This window comes from Dermacentor andersoni, chromosome 7, assembly GCF_023375885.2.
Source record: "Dermacentor andersoni chromosome 7, qqDerAnde1_hic_scaffold, whole genome shotgun sequence".
NCBI lineage: Eukaryota > Metazoa > Arthropoda > Arachnida > Ixodida > Ixodidae > Dermacentor > Dermacentor andersoni.
The window spans coordinates 162,112,015-162,129,973 of record NC_092820.1 but is presented as its reverse complement, the minus strand read 5'-3'; the positions used below and the strand labels follow the sequence as shown (position 1 = coordinate 162,129,973).

The 17,959-nt window shown below is 45.8% G+C and overlaps 1 protein-coding gene across 1 annotated transcript in view; it reads right to left on the bottom strand.

Moving 5' to 3' along the window:
• The window catches only part of LOC126533144 (uncharacterized), a 45,761-nt gene extending 31,715 nt beyond the window's left edge, over window positions 1-14,046 (bottom strand). The window contains exon 1 of the mRNA XM_050180417.2: window positions 13,738-14,046. The gene's annotated coding sequence lies outside the window, so the exon portion shown is untranslated. The remainder of the gene's footprint in view (window positions 1-13,737) is intronic.
• Between the last annotated feature and the right edge of the window lie 3,913 nt (window positions 14,047-17,959).

Sequence of the window (17,959 nt, the reverse complement as noted above, 5' to 3'; positions counted from 1 at the left end):
ACTGTTTAAAATCACAGTCTTTATATTATATAGGCGTTTGCGCTTTGTTCTATGCGTATTACGACCTAAAGAAAGAAAGTTCCACGACAACGAGTGGAACGGACTGCGGCGAGCTGGGGCAGGCGTGGCGACCCTCGTTGCATGGAAGCGCACACGAGCGCTTTTCGTATGCCTCCGCATTTGCGAGCGATTACCTCGAGTTCTGCGGTCTCCCTGTGAAGTCCAGAACGCCGTCGCGTGAGCATTGACTTGATAAACAATTTTATTTCTTACAGCTTGGGCCGCACTTGCCTGCTTCCCATAAGTGCCTGCTTAAAAAACGCGATCACTCTCACCTATCGCTGTTTCCAGCATGTTTCCAGCGTACGACGTCACAAACGCGATCGCGACTGCAGATGGAAAAATTCTAATAAAAAAAATATTCCACCACGTTTTTCGCGTTACCTCGGCAAGATTTGACACTCTGACGGTCTGAACGGTAAGCTTTCCGTTGCACTTAGAAAAAGAAAGAAAAGAGGGAATAGGTTTGGGGCTGTCGGTACATTTAAGTACGAGTGACGAGCATAGTCTGAACGGCAGCCTGAGTTGGCGTTTCCTTGAGGGTGTAGAGCCTATGAAATGAAAAGTGGTTTCCACAGTAACGGAAATGCAGCTCCATCAGTAGGTACATTGAGGTGTAAGCCGTGACTCGAGGTCACAACAACAACGGGAATAGCTTCGACTCACGTTGCGCTTGATTAAACGCTGTGATAGTTAAAAAAAAAACACACACACATTCTGCAGGAACGTGATGCCACTTATATGTCAAACCTGTGTCAGAACAGTTCTAAAGTTCTGCGCTTATCTTTCTAGTATGGGTTTATACACGGTACAATAGGAGAAATTAAGATTCAGTGTATGGGCACGGGCCTTCGTGCGTCATTGGTATCTGTGTTTTTTGACTTAGCAGAGCAAGTCTGCAATTTCATTTGAGTCTCGTCTTCATAATGTTATGATGCGCTAGGCTGTCCTTCCCTCATGTTCTTCCGGTTAACAAAACGTGTCTTTAATTTGCACTTTTTTGTATTTTTCGCACTTTGATGCACATTGGACGACTTTTGACATTAATTGCTTTCTTATCTGACTCTTAGAGAAACATCAGCCTAGCTTGCAGCCATTTCTTGTCTGTGCCTAAATTATCTTCCTTATAGGGAGAAGCTTAGTCGAAAGTAAGGTACTGTCTGGATAAATAATAAATAAATAAATAAATAAATAAATAAATAAATATGTTAAGTTATTCCTCTGTTCTTATGTTAAAGTCTGCTTCTCCTTTCTATAACAATTAATGCAGAAAAGCCAGATTTCCGTAGGTCTAAGACACTAACATTTTAGTACCTTCCAACATCAGTGATTCTCACAAACGAGAGAAAAAACAAAAGTCTTATTGCAAAATTGTGATATAAATTTAATCGAAGCATGCGTGACGTGAAACATTCTTGCAGCTGAGAACCTTCATTTCGTTGCCGTGGGCCGTTCCACTAGCTTCCCGATAATGTCCATCGTGTTACCTATGAAACAATGTTCCGAAAGACTGAGGAACACATGGTACCGTAGCCGGTACCGAACCTGTGACCTTCGAAATGATATAAACAGTGCAAACGAAAATACAGCCCATGCGTCGTCCAACGTCTCTTTGTCATGCTCCTACAAAATGTGCCGCAAGGATATGCGATCCAAGAGCGGCATTCCATCATAAGGCTGTAGTTGCGGTGCGCGCTACGGTGCATGGGGGCATAATGAACTATAGCACCGATGTGTCAGAGGTTAAGCGAAGCTGGCAGCTAGAAGTTAAATTAATTCATGAGGATTTAGTGACTGAAATTTAATTAACCGGCGGACATCAGGAATTGCTCTATAACTTCTTTAACTAAAATTGTTACTTGTTTATTGTTATCAGTTCTTTGACTAATTGCCGTTTTCATCAATTACTCTGCGACACATACACGATTGTAGCGTTGAAATCTGGCAGTGCTCAAGGCACGTACAGTTTTCTACGCATCTGTCTAGAGCACTTGAGCTCTGGACTGCAGAGCAAGAAATAGTTATAACAAAACAGCCGCTATGTTCCAGGTACCGGGCTGAGTGTTATTTTGCCAGGCGTCTTCGTGGCTTACGCTGGTCACTGACATTGTCTCTCAAACCGACCAGTAACTCACAGATATTTATTTCTTTGCATGACAGCGCGCCGATTCAGCGTTCTAGACAAGTCTGGACGACTGTATACACTTACAAGATCTGACTAGCAACAGTTTCAGAATACAGGGCCCAAAACTCTGCAGCGAAATGCCAGTGGCGTTCCACTTACCTTTCCAAAAGGCCTTCTGTGGTGAGTGACGACAATATGTCGCGCACTTCTGCACATGTGTTCCCGCGCCAAGTAGTCTGCCAGCCTTTGACAGTGATTTTCGTCGCTCGGAACAGACGCTGAATCGATGCAGATTTCACGTGCGACGGTTTCGCGTTTGCCCAGACGCAAAACGGAAAATCCGCAAAATAAGTAAACTTTTACATTCAGTGGTTTGTTTTATGTTATTTAACTGTTGCTAAAATAAGGTGTTTATGTTTTCTCTTCCCCAGCTTAAAGTAACGTGGATGAAAACACGGGACTCTTTTCAGAAGCGCTCTCACTTGTGCGCGCTTTGCCTCCGTAGCTTTCCCTTCACTGCCAAAGAAAGTTGTCCGCGAGTACAGTACATTGACCTTGAGATTGACCAGCGAGATTGACTGTGATAGTGACGTGTGTCACTTTAATTTTGTGCGCCGATTTCGCCTTCTACATTCGTCTTTCTCCCTTCCCATCTATTTAAATCCCATTTCCATTTTCCCCATTGCAGGGTAGCAAACCGGTCATTTTTTGTGGGTGACTTTTGTCCCTTTGCTTTGTTTCTCTCTCTTTAAAGTTCCGCAATTGCAACTTTTTTGCAACAAACTGCAACTCTGGTTTAAAGAAAGTGACAGGGCGGTGACGGTGGCGGTGTCTTTGCGATTTGTGCCAGTGATGTGCTTCCCTCTCAGTGGTTCGGAATAGGGATGAGAAAACCAGGCAGCAGACGATGCTAAATGCGCTGTTGGCTCACGCGTGGTACGCTTGAAAGCACTTTAAACGCGGCGGGTTCACAGTCATGTCCCGTACTTTTTTTGTATTTCGAGGGCTTTCCTTAGGACGTAGAACAAGTTATTACGCAACAAGTAAGAAGTTCAAAGCTGCTTAACTACAGGTTTCTTCGAATGCTGTGCAACTTTCTTTTTTTCACAATTATACGCGGCCTACAATGACTACTTCCGAAGTTGGTTAATTTATTTTGTATAATTTTCACATAAGCGCGATAAGAAATCGTGTGAGTTACTCCACACAAATACCATTAACAAGTGTTTCGGCATACTTTAAACCTTGGCTATGTTTAGCCGGGGCGCCCCGTAAGTGAACTACCTAGAATTTCAGTTTTTAGACTGTGATGCGAATCACCAGGCGCCGAATTCACAAAGCTTTGTAACTGGCCTGCCGCCTCCAGCACCAGGCTCAATTGGCCGGAATTTTCTCTTACATCACGTAAGAGCTTTTCGTGAAAGTGCGCCAGGCAAGTAACCCATGAAATGTTCAAGTATATAGCTCGAGGAACGGTGTAGAAACCGCACGCGTGTTTCATTGCTCGGTAACAGGTATCACCTCGCTTTTCGGCAAATACAATGCGAGAACCAAATGCTGTGGGAAACCTCCGTTGAGGCGAGACTAACGTAAGCCATTTCGATACAGTGTTGCTTAAAAATGTCGCTCTGCACGCTGCATTTTGGCACTCTTTGGCCAGAAGTGGCCCTTGCTCCACCAAAACAAACAAACAAACAAACAAACAAACAAACAAGCAAACGAATAAATAAATAAATAAATAAATAAATAAATAAATAAATAAACGTTGCTTGACGCGTTCATTTCTACTATTTGCTATGTCAACTAAAAGAAAGTGGGGAAACGACGATGTTTTATTAATGTTCTGGAGCCGGCTTCGAGTTACAGCTAGTGAGCATGAAATTGTGTCCAGGTACGATTCGGCGTAACACGTATATTATTTGCGGGTTTTAATGCGAATAGTATTCCTGGCACCTTCAGACCTGTTTTCTTTGCGGCTGTCTAACTATTTAACCGTAACTAACCTGAGTCACTCGATATGTGCCACTGGTTATGTTTCGCTCTTGATTGAACCTCATTGACTACAACTTGGTGACTCGATGTGTGCTAGTGGGTCATGTTCCGCTCTTGATTGAACCTCCTTGACGCCAACTTGGTGACCAGATGTGTGCTAGTGGGTAATGTTCCGCTCTTGATTGAACCTCCTTGACGCCAACTTGGTGACCAGATGTGTGCTAGTGGGTTATGTTCCGCTCTTGATTGAACCTGATTGACGCCAACTTGATGACTCGATATGGGTCACTGGTTGTGTTTCGCTCTTGATTGAACCTCATTGACGCCAACTTGGTGACCCGATGTGTGCTAGTGGGTTATGTTCCGCTCTTGATTGAACCTCATTGACGCCAACTTGGTGACTCGATATGTGCCACTGGTTGTGTTTCGCTCTTGATTGGACCTCATTGACTACAACTTGGTGACTCTATGTGTGCTAGTGGGTTATGTTCCGCTCTTGATTGTACCTCACTGACGCCAACTTGGTGAGTCGATATGTGCCACTGGTTGTGTTTCGCTCTTGATTGAACCTCCTTGACGCCAACTTGGTGACTCGATATGTGCCACTGGTTGTGTTTCGCTCTTGATTGAACCTCATTGACGCCAACTTGGTGACCCGATGTGTGCTAGTGGGTAATGTTCCGCTCTTGGTTGAACCTCCTTGACGCCAACATGGTGAACCGATGTGTGCGAGTGGGTATGTTCCGCTCTTGATTGTACCTCATTGACGCCAACTTGGTGAGTCTATATGTGCCACTGGTTGTGTTTCGCTCTTGATTGAACCTCACTGACGCCAACTTGGTGACTCAATATGTGCTAGTGGGTTATGTTCTGCTCTTCATAACACACAACATATAAAACAAACCACCTATTGCACACCTATGATAAGACAGGCTGATGATAACATGTACAAAGTGTATAAAATATACATGGAACGATAAACCCTCATGTAGCGTACGTTAAATTCATATCTCCCCTAAAGAATGCTATTCACATACTTGGACAGTCACCGTAGATGATTTCTGTTCAAACTATTTCTTTGTTGTGTTTATTAGTGGTGAGGCTGGGATTGGCACATGATGCGCAGTGAGGATGCGAAGTTGAACACCTACGTACGTTTAAACCCGACTGTGTAAAGAAGTCGCCCGAGTTTTGAACGCCGCCAGACCAGATATGCACTGACCTGACATTCTACACATTATTTTGGTCGATGTATCATGGTCGCAACACTACAGAAGTGTTATTGTGCCTCGCAACGTGCTAATTTGTATGCTGCCGTATCATTCAACTGCAGAAAGTTACATTTCGGAAGTGCGCGCATGTATGGCTATGCTCGTGGGTTTTCCGAAAGCTACTTGTTACTATTTAAGTGGCTTGTGTGTAACATACCATCCCAGAAATATTTTTTTTTGCTTTTTGCTGTCCTTTTTACTTAAAAACATTTTTTCAGGCTCCTCTGATACAAGACGTGCTCCCAGGAACTGCACTGAATGATATTGCATATAAGTGTTTTGAAACTGACAACTGTGTTTTAGAACTTTTCAGGAGATACTGTCGAAGCACATTTCATCTATCATTGTAGAGGGTCATTTCAAACAGTGCTAACATAAGCACAGACAAATGAACTATACTCGTAATTCCATCACGCTGTGCTTTTATTTATTTATTCACATTTCTTGCAGCGCCGTGAAGGCATAATTGCAGGGCGGGATACAAACATACAACTTTCAAAGATAGTCATACAGCATGGGGCATGGGCTCAACCTCTGGTAAAAAAGAAAAAAGAATGAAAAGGATCGTTGAATGTGAAATCACATCAGTCAATGTAAGGAGATAAGCAAAGAGAAATACCAAGAGCGGGTAACAGTAGCTAAGTGCATTAAGTACATCAGATTACCGACAATAGTGCTCGAAACTTTACCTCTGACTGGTATTCTATTATAGTGTGAGGCAGCTTGTTCCACTTATTGATGACATGTTGAAAAAACGAGTATTTGAACGACGCTTCGTTTCACAAACCTTCCATTCGTGGTCGCATTTTCCTGATACAAAATTTAGTGGGAGCAAATATATTGTATAGTTAATGGCAGTTTTATTGGAGTAAATCCGGTAGAGAAGTTCTAGCTTAAGTCGCAAACGACGCTTTTCCAGTGAGTCCCAGTTAAATTCCTGCTTGATGCAGCTACTATGGACATTAAAACAATATTTCTTGGTGACAGTTCGCTCTGCACGATTCAGAATACGCTTCAGCATAGCACAATGGATTCTGAGTTGAGGGTCCCAGACAGCGCAGGCTTACTCCATAATAGGTCGGATGCTTGTTAAATACAAAATTTTTTTAACCTTCTGAGGAGCATCTCTAAAATTCCTCTTTAAGAAGTTCAACATTCTCGCTGCCTTCGACGATATATATTGGGTGTGTTTTTTCCAAGTCAGGTCAGCAGAAAAATAAACCCCAAGATATTTGTAATCGGTTATCTTATTTAAAGGTTGGTTGTTTAAAAGGTAGGCAGACAAAATTGGAGTGCGCCTGCGCGTGAAAGAAACACAGTAACATTTCGCAGTATTCAAACACACCTTCCATTTATCGCACCAGAGTTGAATGCGGTCCAAGTTTTCCTGAAGATTATCTGTGTCACATGGTGCTTTCATAGAACGATACAAAACAGTCATACGCGTATAGCCTCACCTGGCAAGTCAAACTTTCCACATATATTAAGAACAGTAAAGGCCCCAACACAGATCCCTGCGGGACACCAGAAGTGACCGTTACAATGTCTTATAAGCACCCATTAACTAAGACGCGTTGCTTGCGCCCTTGAAGGTAATATTTAATCCATTGAAATAATTTGCTTTGTAGGCCAAGAAACGATATAGCTTATGGACTAATAGGACATGGGAAACTGTGCCGAAGGCCTTTCTGATGTCTAAAAATACACTGTCTACCTGCTCGCGGCTGTCGAAGGCAGAGAAAATGTCATGACTGAATTCGGTTGGGTTATGCATGAACGGTCAGATTTAAAACCATGTTGAGAGTCGGTGGATAATTTATTGCTTTCGAGGTGTTTCATCACGGAACTGTAAATGATGTGCTCCATTACTTCGCATCAAATACAAGTATAAAAAGATAGGCCTGTAATTAGCGACACTATTCTTTGAGCCAACTTTTTGAATAGGGACTACATAAGCAACTTTCCACTCGCCAGGAAGAGAGCTGATTTTAAGATATTTGTTGAAAAAAAAATAACTTCGTAGTGAGCAATCACTTTAAAGCAGTCCCGCAGGACATATGAAGGAAGACCATCAAGGCCCACCTGCAGAAGCAGGTTTAATATCTTGGAGTAGTTTTGCGACACCATTGTGCGTAATAACCACGTCAGGTGTATCACTTGTTAGTGCCTCAGACACTGGAGGGAGATTACCAGAATAAGGCTTAGTGAAAACAGATTGGGAGCAAGAGTTAAATAAACCGGCCTTGTTATAATCGTCATCCACAACTATACCGTTACAATCTACTAAGTTTGGGATTCGAACGGGTTTTCTTCCATTCGATTTTAAGAACTTCTACGTTTTCTTAGGGTTAGTTTGCAGCTTAGCGCCCAAAGCATAAAAATAATTATGCCTGGCTACCTTATTCTTAATTTTTATGCGAAGCATATTACTAGAGCTCAACCCAGCTCCTCAGGCGCGGCGGTGTCGCCTTCAATACCACGTGACACCGTGACGTCACGACAGAGGAGAAACGGGGCTCCAACTCAGCCGTCGCTCGCGGCGTCGCGGCGGTATATAAGCAGCTGCGCTTTTTCTAGGTGGCTTTGGCTCAACTCTTGCAAGATGGGCTGGGTGGGAATCGAACCAGGGTCTCCGGAGTGTGAGACGGAGACGCTACCACTGAGCCACGAGTATTTTTTTTTCTTTATTTCCTCGTTACAGAAATGCCATGCGAATACATTGTTAAAAAGAGAATCAGCTTAGCTTATGCTGACTCTCTGAAATTAAAATCGATTGAATTTAGCCAACTCATCGAACAGCGGCAACCAATCGGGCGGTTCTTTCTGGGCTTTGTACACTTCACGCATGTAGACGACACTTTCAATAAAGTTTTCTCGCACAGAATGGGCATTCACATCAGCATGACATACCGACATTCTTGTGGACCATATACTATGGAGGCTCAGCAGCATAATAAGGTCATATGGAATATCGTTATTGCCTGTGTCTAAGTACCTGATACCACGTGGGGTTATTGGTAATGCTTTCTTTAATGTTCGTTGTAAGATGTCCCAATGAAAAAAGGGATCCCAACAATCAATGAAGACGTGATCGACAGTCTCTGGTTTTTTACACATTATACAATCGGTGGTCCACGGCACATATATTCCCTTGTCGGCCAGCCAAGTCTTTACTGGCAAGGTATTTGTGTGGAGTTTGAAGAAGAATGATTTTACCGATGGTTTCACAGGCATTCTTTTGACCCTTTTGAGAACATCATCGCCTGAACCTCCATAGTATGAGCCACGAGTACGATGCTTCGAAGCGGTACAAAAGCGCCTCTAGTGAATGCGGTGTTGCCTTAGAAACGAGCTGTTTCTAAGGCTCAGGCGTGCGTCACTTGCTCAGGCGCACATTTCGTTGCCGCGCCGAACGCTGCGTTGCTCGACGCTCACCGCGTCCAATGCGGGGCGCATGGTGCTATTCTAGAGCTAACAGGCATGAGCCGTGCAACAACGCAGTCATGGTCACTTATTCCCGGAATGACCATAACATCACTAATGATGGATCGTCTGTTAGTAAAAGTTGAATAGAAGCACCATTTCTTGCTTGTCTTGTTGGTTTTGGAACGAATTGATACAGGTCATTAGCTAAACTCAGAAAAGCCTACCGATAAGACACTCGAGTCTGTCACATTGCATTTATTATTGTCCCACTGGACATTGGGCATATTAAAATCACCGCTTATAACAAAATGTTGGTGTAGCGAAGATACAAAATTTGGTAAGAATTTAAAAACGGCAGGATTAGTTCATGCAGGAGAGTGGTAAAACGAGTCAACAGCTAAATGACAACCATTATCTAACTGAAAATTACACCAAACTGATTCGCCGCATTCCTGAGGTGACGCAACGCAGCAGATCGCAGGCAAGCATCGATAAGTAGGGACACACCCGCTCCCTGGGTATTCCTGTCACGACGATATATTTCGAAACCAGCTGGGAAAACTTCAGTATCCAGAATAAAATCATCAAGCCAAGATTCTGTGCCTATGACAATATTTGGCTTAACGGCAGAGACTACAGCTGCAAAGTTATCGACTTTATTTTTAATGCTTCGGCAGTTTACAACGAGAACGGTCAAGGACTGCAGTACAGATACAGCACTGGCATGCCGGTGTCTAGAAGAAAGGTTCCGGCTAGTCCTGTATCTTGTTTCTAGCTATCTTTCAGTCTGGATAACGTGCTTGTGCTTGTGGTCGTAAAAGAAGCATTTCCCATCTACTATCAGTTTGTCACACCGTGGCTTAAAAGGCTTTTTCAAGGCGCGGGCATACTGCAAAAGCTGTAAAAGAGAAGTCCTCGCGAATAGCAAAAAATGTTCCCTTTATCCTTGGGTGAATGAAAGTACTCGCTCCTTATCTTTGTAGGTAGAAAATTTTTTAATTAATTATGGGGTTTTACGTGCCAAAACCACTTTCTGATTAAGAGGCACGCCGTAGTGGAGGACTTCGGAAATTTCGACCACCTGGGGTTCTTTAACGTGCACCTAAATCTAAGTACACCGGTGTTTTCGCATTTCGCCCCCATCGAAATGCGGCCGCCGTGGCCGGGATTCGATCCCGCGACCTCGTGCTCAGCAGCCTAACACCATAGCCACTGAGCAACCATGGCGGGTGTAGAAAATTTAACCACCATTGGGCGGTTCCTATCACTTTTGTACTGTCCTAACCGACGTTCGACGTTTGTCCGCTTCCTTCATCGCAACTTGATGTGGCTCGTGTATTGTGCCGATACATTTATGCCCGATCGATCCTAATGACCTCCGTTTGCCGTTCAGCGTCTACGTGACAGCGCTAAGACAGAATTTACATGATCGAGGAGATACACCCTTCGCTCACGTTGCGAACTGAACAATGATCGCGCATTGAATCTCGCATCGAAAACGTCCGCCGATGAAAGACGCGAAGTATTCCAACTATACGATCTATTAACGCAAAGTGGCTGACCACGTAATATTTGTTTAACGAACGTGTTTAATTTTTTTCCGGAGTGAATTCGCTGCTGCAGCATTAGGTTGAGTTTGTGTCGCATTCTTGAGGCATACCCTTCAAGTTTCTGACTGTGGATAGAATATTCCGTTAAAATTTTGTGTGCGCGAACACACCTGTATCTCTGTCATTCGAAAAACAAACAAACAAACAAACAAACAAACAAATACATACATATATAAATAAGTCAATAAATAAATTAACGTTGCCGAAGTATATACGTTGCCCCCTTGCTAGAAAAATGAGTATTCATTTTTTAAAGAACTTTTCATGGGTTTCGCTGAGCCGCGTAGCATTTGCGTGCTGCTGACCTGTACAGAAAATCACTTTGTAAGCTATATCAAAAGAAAAGTTCAAGAATTATTCTTGGGATTCTCTTTAAGGTTTTAACTTGTTTATGCCTCTTAAGGTTATTGTGGCACTGTTTCCTAAAAGCGCGGAATCGAAATACAGGAGAACTGCCATTTGCTATGGAAATTCAAAAGTGCATGATAGTGTTCATGGTGGCTTTTATTTCTACAAAATAGAACTTCCGATCCTGAACATACGGAAGAATGGTGCAGCAACGTGAAGCAAAGTAAAATTTGAGACCCCTTTTCGCAAAACTCTTAAACGTTGAGAGATAATTATATAAATATTCTTTTCAGGAAACAGGCTCGAACACAACGGTAGATGTAAAACTATGAGCAAACAAGTCTTTGTATCTCAACAGGATATGTCCGTCGTGACATGTGAAATATCATCCACAGGTTTCATCCAGTTGCCATAAAGAAATCGAATACACATTTTTGTGACGGTGCAAGGCAAACAGAATTGCACCTACAAATTAGCCGACCGATTCTTAAAGATTTTGGCCCGTGGGGCAGTAGTATTTCGCCGATACAACCAAGCTTGCCTAAACATGTCGCGTACCAAGCCACGAAGTCCATTCTCTGAAGGAGCACGCGTGCACTTATACTCTCGTGTGTCTGCTTCCTTCACCGCAACTTGATGTCGTTCTTGTACTGTGCGGACACATTTATGCCCGATCGATCCTAATGACCTACATTTGCCGTTCAGCGTATGCATGACAGCGCTAAGACAGACTTTACATGATCGAGAAGATAAATCATTCGCTCACGTTGCGAACTGAACAATAATCGTGCAATGAATCTCGCATCGAAAACGTCCGCCGATAAAAGACTCGAAGTATTCCAACTATACAATCGATTAACGCAAAGTGGTTGACAGACACAAACGAAAAAAAAGACACAGTAATAATTGATTACTACCAGCTGTTTCTTAACAGTCGACAGTATAGATGACATTACGGGATGCGTGCGCCCCAAATAGTGCGCATATATCGGCGTGTGGTCTCTTCCTCGCGTTCGTGTCTGTCCACCAATCTGCGCTTAGTTACCGTAGTTAGATTGCAAGGCCAACTACCCCAACGGCGAACCCTTCTAAAGAGTCGAGGTAAAGAGGAAACCAGAGCTGGGCATAGTTCGTTGAAGTCGGTAGTTCCCTAGAACAAAAAGGGATCGGGCATGACAGCGCAAGCTCAAGATTAAGAAATCTACCGCTACCGTTGTCTACATATAAAGGGCAATATCTTTCTTCGGGTATTTCACCAGTTTCCAGGGTCGGTGGTGAGACTTGCACCGCCGATACGAAGGCTCCGATGCAAAGAGATGCCCAGTTCTCGCGCAACTCATGCAGTTGCGGGGCCAGCTCTTTTCCGAACGCTAACTATAACAACTCTTTGAGGCGCACGGACTGTCCACCTATACTACCGCTATAGAATTGCTGTTTCATGACTCTGTTCGCTATGGAACTACGCAACGAAATAACAACCGCACTTAAATATCCTCGCTGAAACAAGTGTATATGCCGGCAAGCGCACTATTCCTTTAATAAAACTAATAGATTTGTAGGAGCTTTCGGTGAAATTCGCTTGCATTGACAACCATCTTCAACCGCTGCTGCACAGTTTTTTTTAAACTGTCACGCTATTGATCTTTTCTTATCGACTCCAATTGGATACACAGCCCAATGCAGGTGCGTTTTGTTTGCTGCGCAATTACCGACATATGGCCACGTGGTAATACCTGCTTGACGTCTCTATTGTGCCGCCCTGCAGGGTCCGCGGTGTCTAAGTGAAACGAGCCTCCCTGCAAGTCCGACCGCAATGATCGCGGCTCACAATGCGCGTAAGTCCAAAGGGAACCGACACATTACGCGTAATCTCTCCCGCGTACGCGTTTTTGATGAACAGCGGGAGCGGCAAACGGGGGCCACGGGTCGGGGGAGGGGAACACCGAGTGAACACGGCGATCGCCCGCCTTACGAGCGGTTTAGAAGGTGGGGGAACCGCGGGGTGAGGGTAGTCCCGTTGGAGAGCGAAGTATAGCGACTACGTGCGCGCAGAGCAGGCTGATGACGCCTATAGTGTCTGGTGACCAGATACACGAGCCAGAATGGGAGAACGTCCGGGGCCCACGTGCGTATACCGCTTCTGCTCGCGTGTAACCAGACCGGAGTGTGAGAAGTTCGTTTCTGACTGGAGCTCCGCGGACGGCGAGTTGTGTGGCGGTGCAGGTTGACAGTTCTGGGTGCGTTTCATATGACTATTAAAAGCGAACCAGAAATGTTGGAAACAGCGTGCTCGCGTCCATCGTATTCACGCCATTCGATAATTAGTATTGTGACCAGCTGTGCCGGGACACGAAATGTTGCGCGAACGTGTTTTCCTGTGACTCTACGAGGGGATTTCCTTTCATCAGCGACTGTCACTATGGAAAGCAGTGCTCGCAATGGCAAGCGCATTTCTAAACCTTCGTTCTCTTTTCTGAGAAGTAAGCTTGTATAGGCCGACACACAGGTCTCGAAGCAAACACGCCAAGCTTGTTTGTTTGCGCGTAAAAAGTTTGCGAGGGTACCGCGGATAGGTGACGGTAAAGAGGACCGATGAATGATTGTTCTCATAATATTATTACTGAACCAGAGTTAACAAAACCAAGGAAAGCTTGCATAGTTTTAATCACCTTGCGCTGTCTTTCGCGTTGCTCTGTTCTCAATAAAAGGATATGAAGAGAGGGAGAATTTTAGCACGACGGCGCCATACTGGCGAAAAGACGGTACATACGCGCATCGCGCCAAAGTGAAAGCAGCGCGGGCAAGCTGGCGCCGGAGCTTGGAACCCCCGGGGTAGCAGTCTAGCGACCAGGCAGCGCGTCGTGCAGCCGCATCGCGGGCCACCCGCAGCACTAGCAGCACTCACTTTCGGCGGGTCCCTCGGGGTCGCCCGGGCCGCAGGCAGGCCCGCGTCGCCAGCGGCAGCAGCGGGGCGTGCTCGTCGCCGCCGCCGCCGCAGCAGCAGCAGCAGCGCCTTCGGCGGGCGTCCACATCGGCGGCAGCGGCGGCGTTGGCGTCGGCGGCATTCCGTAGGGCGGCGACAGCTGCGGGCAGCGTCGGCGGGTCCTCCGGCGTGCTCAGCGCCGGTGGAGCGGGGTTCCGGACCACGGGGCCGGCGACAAGTGGCTCATTTGCATGGCGGCCACTCCGTCAGATGGGCCCAGCGGGGTGCCACGCCCCCCGCCCCGGCACCGCGCACTAATGGAGCCGGCAGAGAGCCCGACTCAAAGGAGCTGCCGTGGTGGTGTGGGGGAGGTTGGGAGCGCCGGGGCAAGGGGGGGGGGAGCATTGATGCAGGGGGAGGGGAAGGGCGAAGCGACGCGCAGGGAGAGCGAGCGCGGAAGAGCGCGGGGGTCCACCGCCCGGCCACTGGCGCATCTGCCGCAGGTGCGGCGCGCTGCTTTCACTGCATGGTGCGGGAGTCGTGCGGCGAAGACGCGTTGCTGCCGCTGCTCTTTGACGCAGATTTTTTTTCCCCTTCAATTTTTGACGGCTTTTATTATCACCAGAGAACCAGCGCCGCCTTCTCGGCCGAGATTCTCTTCTCTCGTTCACTTTTCGTTTCACTATATATTTACGCCAGAGGAAAGGGCAACACACGACAACGCTACGAAACGCTGTTATTACGAGATCGTTTTGCTTTCTTTTGTAAAAGTAATGACAGCGGCACTACGCTTCTTCACTCGACAACGAAGAAAGAAGAAACAGCGCAAGCTTTGAAGCGAATGAGAGTCCGCGAACGTGAAGGTGGAGTGCACAGATAAATGGGATCTTAAGAGTCTCCCCTGGTTGCCTCTCGAAAACAGAACCATTTTCATTTTCTTCAGAGAAAATGCCATGGCAACGCTGTGCCCTTTTTTTCTTCTTCCGCTCTCGCCGGCAGCCGGCCGCCATCTTGAAAGGAATAAGCTCTGGTCGCCATAGTGAATTCGATCGTCGGCTAGGACTGCGTCGGTGGGGATTCCCTTGCAGACGTATCGAACTTCCGACGGGAAAGGGCGAACACTTAGGCGCAACGCGTGGTCCCCTTGCATTTATCCGGATACCTCAGAGAGAGAGAGAGAGAGAGAGAGAGTCTTGTTCGACGATGTGGTTACGAAACGTAACTGAGAGAAAAATGTGGGTGCAAACAAGGAAGAAACAATGAGAGCACCCTGAAAAAAGAAAAAAAAAGCTGGCTTCCCTAAGGTCAGATCGTAGTCTTGGCTGCAAGATCATGCAGTTGCATCCCACCGATATGCGCTACATTACGCATTCATTGCCTACTGGTGACCCCCCCCTTCCTAATTATCAAATGAAAGTGATGCCGCCGATAATTTATTTTTGCTTGGTTCGCGGTTTCTTCAGCTAAACAAGAGTGTTTATCAAGGCTTCCATTCGCCAGCGCTCTTCATTTATGCTACTATGTGGCTAATTGCTTCAGCAACATAAGTATTCCTTGTGCTACGTTCTTCTGGTGACATGCAAAAAGCTTAACATGTCAATTTTCTTTCTCTCACTGTTCTGTCAAAATTTTTATATTTCGAATCTTTTGATGCAATCGTTTAAATCGTTCATGTGTAGGCCTATATGTTAGTACCAGTAGAGTGCAATGATTGTACACGTTTTATATCATTGACAAAGCGGTAAGCTGTCAGTTGAGCCTTAAGCTAAGCGCTAAGATAGCGGTACGGTGGTGCTAGTCGTCGGCCCTGCAGCCTATTTGAGCTTTTGACGCTTGTCCTGTGTCGTGTAAAACTTGTAGCATGACCCGCATGGTTCTTGTCGCACATATACTCGTACGTTTAGTGGGACCAAATGCCCCAATATAAACTCCTCAGAGAAAGATAATGCGCCAGCGACTCTGGTACATGCAGCGGTTTGTTTTAATGCTATGGCATTATTTGGCGACTTCCCTCAGTTTGTATGTATGTATGTATGTATGTATGTGTGTGTGTGTGTGTGTGTGTGTGTGTGTGTGTGTGTGTGTGTGTGTGTGTGTGTGTGTGTGTGTGTGTGTGTGTGTGTGTGTGTGTGTGTGTGTGTGTGTGTGTGTGTGTGTGTGTGTGTGTGTGTGTGTGTGTGTGTGTGTGTGTGTGTGTGTGTGTGTGTGTGTGTGTGTGTGTGTGTGTGTGTGTGTGTAACTGTTTTCCAGCTTACCTAGGTCAATAGCCAGTTCGTGGTCGGAGGGTTAGCGCATCGGGCGGCTGTGTTGAGGTAACAGCGTTCGAAAGCAACCATTGGACCAACTCGGGTCACTGAGTATGTGGCAATGTGCACACATGTGTCGCTCTTCAACGAACCTCTTTCACGGCGACATGGGTCACTGTAGACGCGGGAGTGAGTTAGTAGAGAGGGAAGGGCTGCAGTTTCTGCAATGCTTTTGAGGTTGGTCACGGATAATTACAGCTGTCAAGAGGCTAATGTGGCGACGCCCAGGAAGCTCCAGAGGGTATTGTTCACATCAGACGCGGTTGGGGTCAAAACGCGTTCCTCGCGTCGCCTTTCCTCTCTTCCGCTCTCTGTCATTTATATACACGCTCTGAACCACCCCCCGAAGCGCTGTATCAGACAGCAGCAGCCACAGCAGCAGTGGGAAAGTCGAAGGTAGAGTCAAAGAAAGCCGGGATTCGATCCCGCGGCCTCATGCTTAGCAGACAAACACCATAGCCACTAAACAAGCACGGCGGGTAGAGAGAGAGAGAGAGAGAGAGAGAGAGAGAGAGAGAGAGAGAACATTACGGCGGGTAGGTGCAGCAGGCAAGGGACGATAGTGCTCAGGACAGTTATACTGGTTACACTGGTTGATCTGTCATGGAGAAGCTTACAAAGGGTTATACAAAGGTATCATGAAGCATATTCCTTTGCTTTGCAGCTTTTATTCTTTTAGTATGTTCTGCTTATCTATTACTTTATTTTTCCAAACAAATCCGCGTGAGCTTACTCTTCCTCGTTATCGGTGAAACTCTTGTTATATCGTAAATCTCCCAATTTACTTGTTGCCTGCCTTTTCTTTTTCTTTTTTTCTATTTCTTCATTATTTCCTTTTTTCCTTCCTTTTGCAAAGCTTTTCTGCTTCAGTGCGTTTAAGGAGTCGCCGTTCTGAAGCTCTCACAGTGGAGATGCTCCGGCTTTTCCATATCTACTTGACTGTGTTTAAATGAAAGGCGTCGCCATTAGGAAGCGGTCACGGTAGATGCGCTGCAACTTTTAATGTCTACTCGAGTGGGTTTAGGTAAAGGAGTCGCCGTTCAGGTACTCTCATGGTGGGGGTGCTCCAGCTTTTCAATTTCTATTTGACTGTGCCTAAGTAAAAGAGTCGCCGTTCGAAAACTCTCACGGTGGAGGTGATCCAGTTTTTTCAGTTTCTACATGAGTGTGTTTAAGCAAAGGAGCCGCCATTCAGATACTCTCATGTAGGAGGTGCTCCAGCTTTTCAATTTCAACTTGACTGTTTTTAAGTAAAAGAGTCGCCGTTCGGATACTCTCACGGTGGAAGTGTTCCAATTTTTCAGTTTCTAAATGAGTGTGTTTAAGCAAAGGAGTCGCCATTCAGATACTCTCATGTAGGAGGTGTTGCAGCTTTTCAGTTTCTACTTGACTGTGTTTAAGTAGAATAGTCGCCGTTCGATTACTCTCACGGTGGAGGTGCTCCAGCTTTTCAATTTCTACTTGGCTGTGTTTAAATGAAAGGCGTCGCCATTCGGACGCTGTCACGGTAGATGTGCTCCAGCTTTTAATGTCTACTTGAGTGTGTTTAAATAAAGGAGTCGCCGTTCGGCTACTCTCACGGTGGATGTGCTCCAGCTTTTCAATTTCAAGCTTCGCGAGCTTCAAGCACTTGGTGCCGCACACCTTGAGGGTGCGTACAGTTTGCGTCAGGGCTCGGACTGTGCGTAAGCCAGCACCTCCGGAATGGTGGGTGACGCGCTTGATTAAATGGAGCGGCTGGCTGGGTGGAAAAATGGGGCGGGGCCAACGTACTTGCGAAGTAAAATGTATGTGGATGAATTACTACCTTCGCAACATTTCTTAACAAGTGCTCGAATGTGTTTTATATGCGGGCAAGGTCGGTGATAACGGGTCAGTGATATACGGGCATTGTTTTA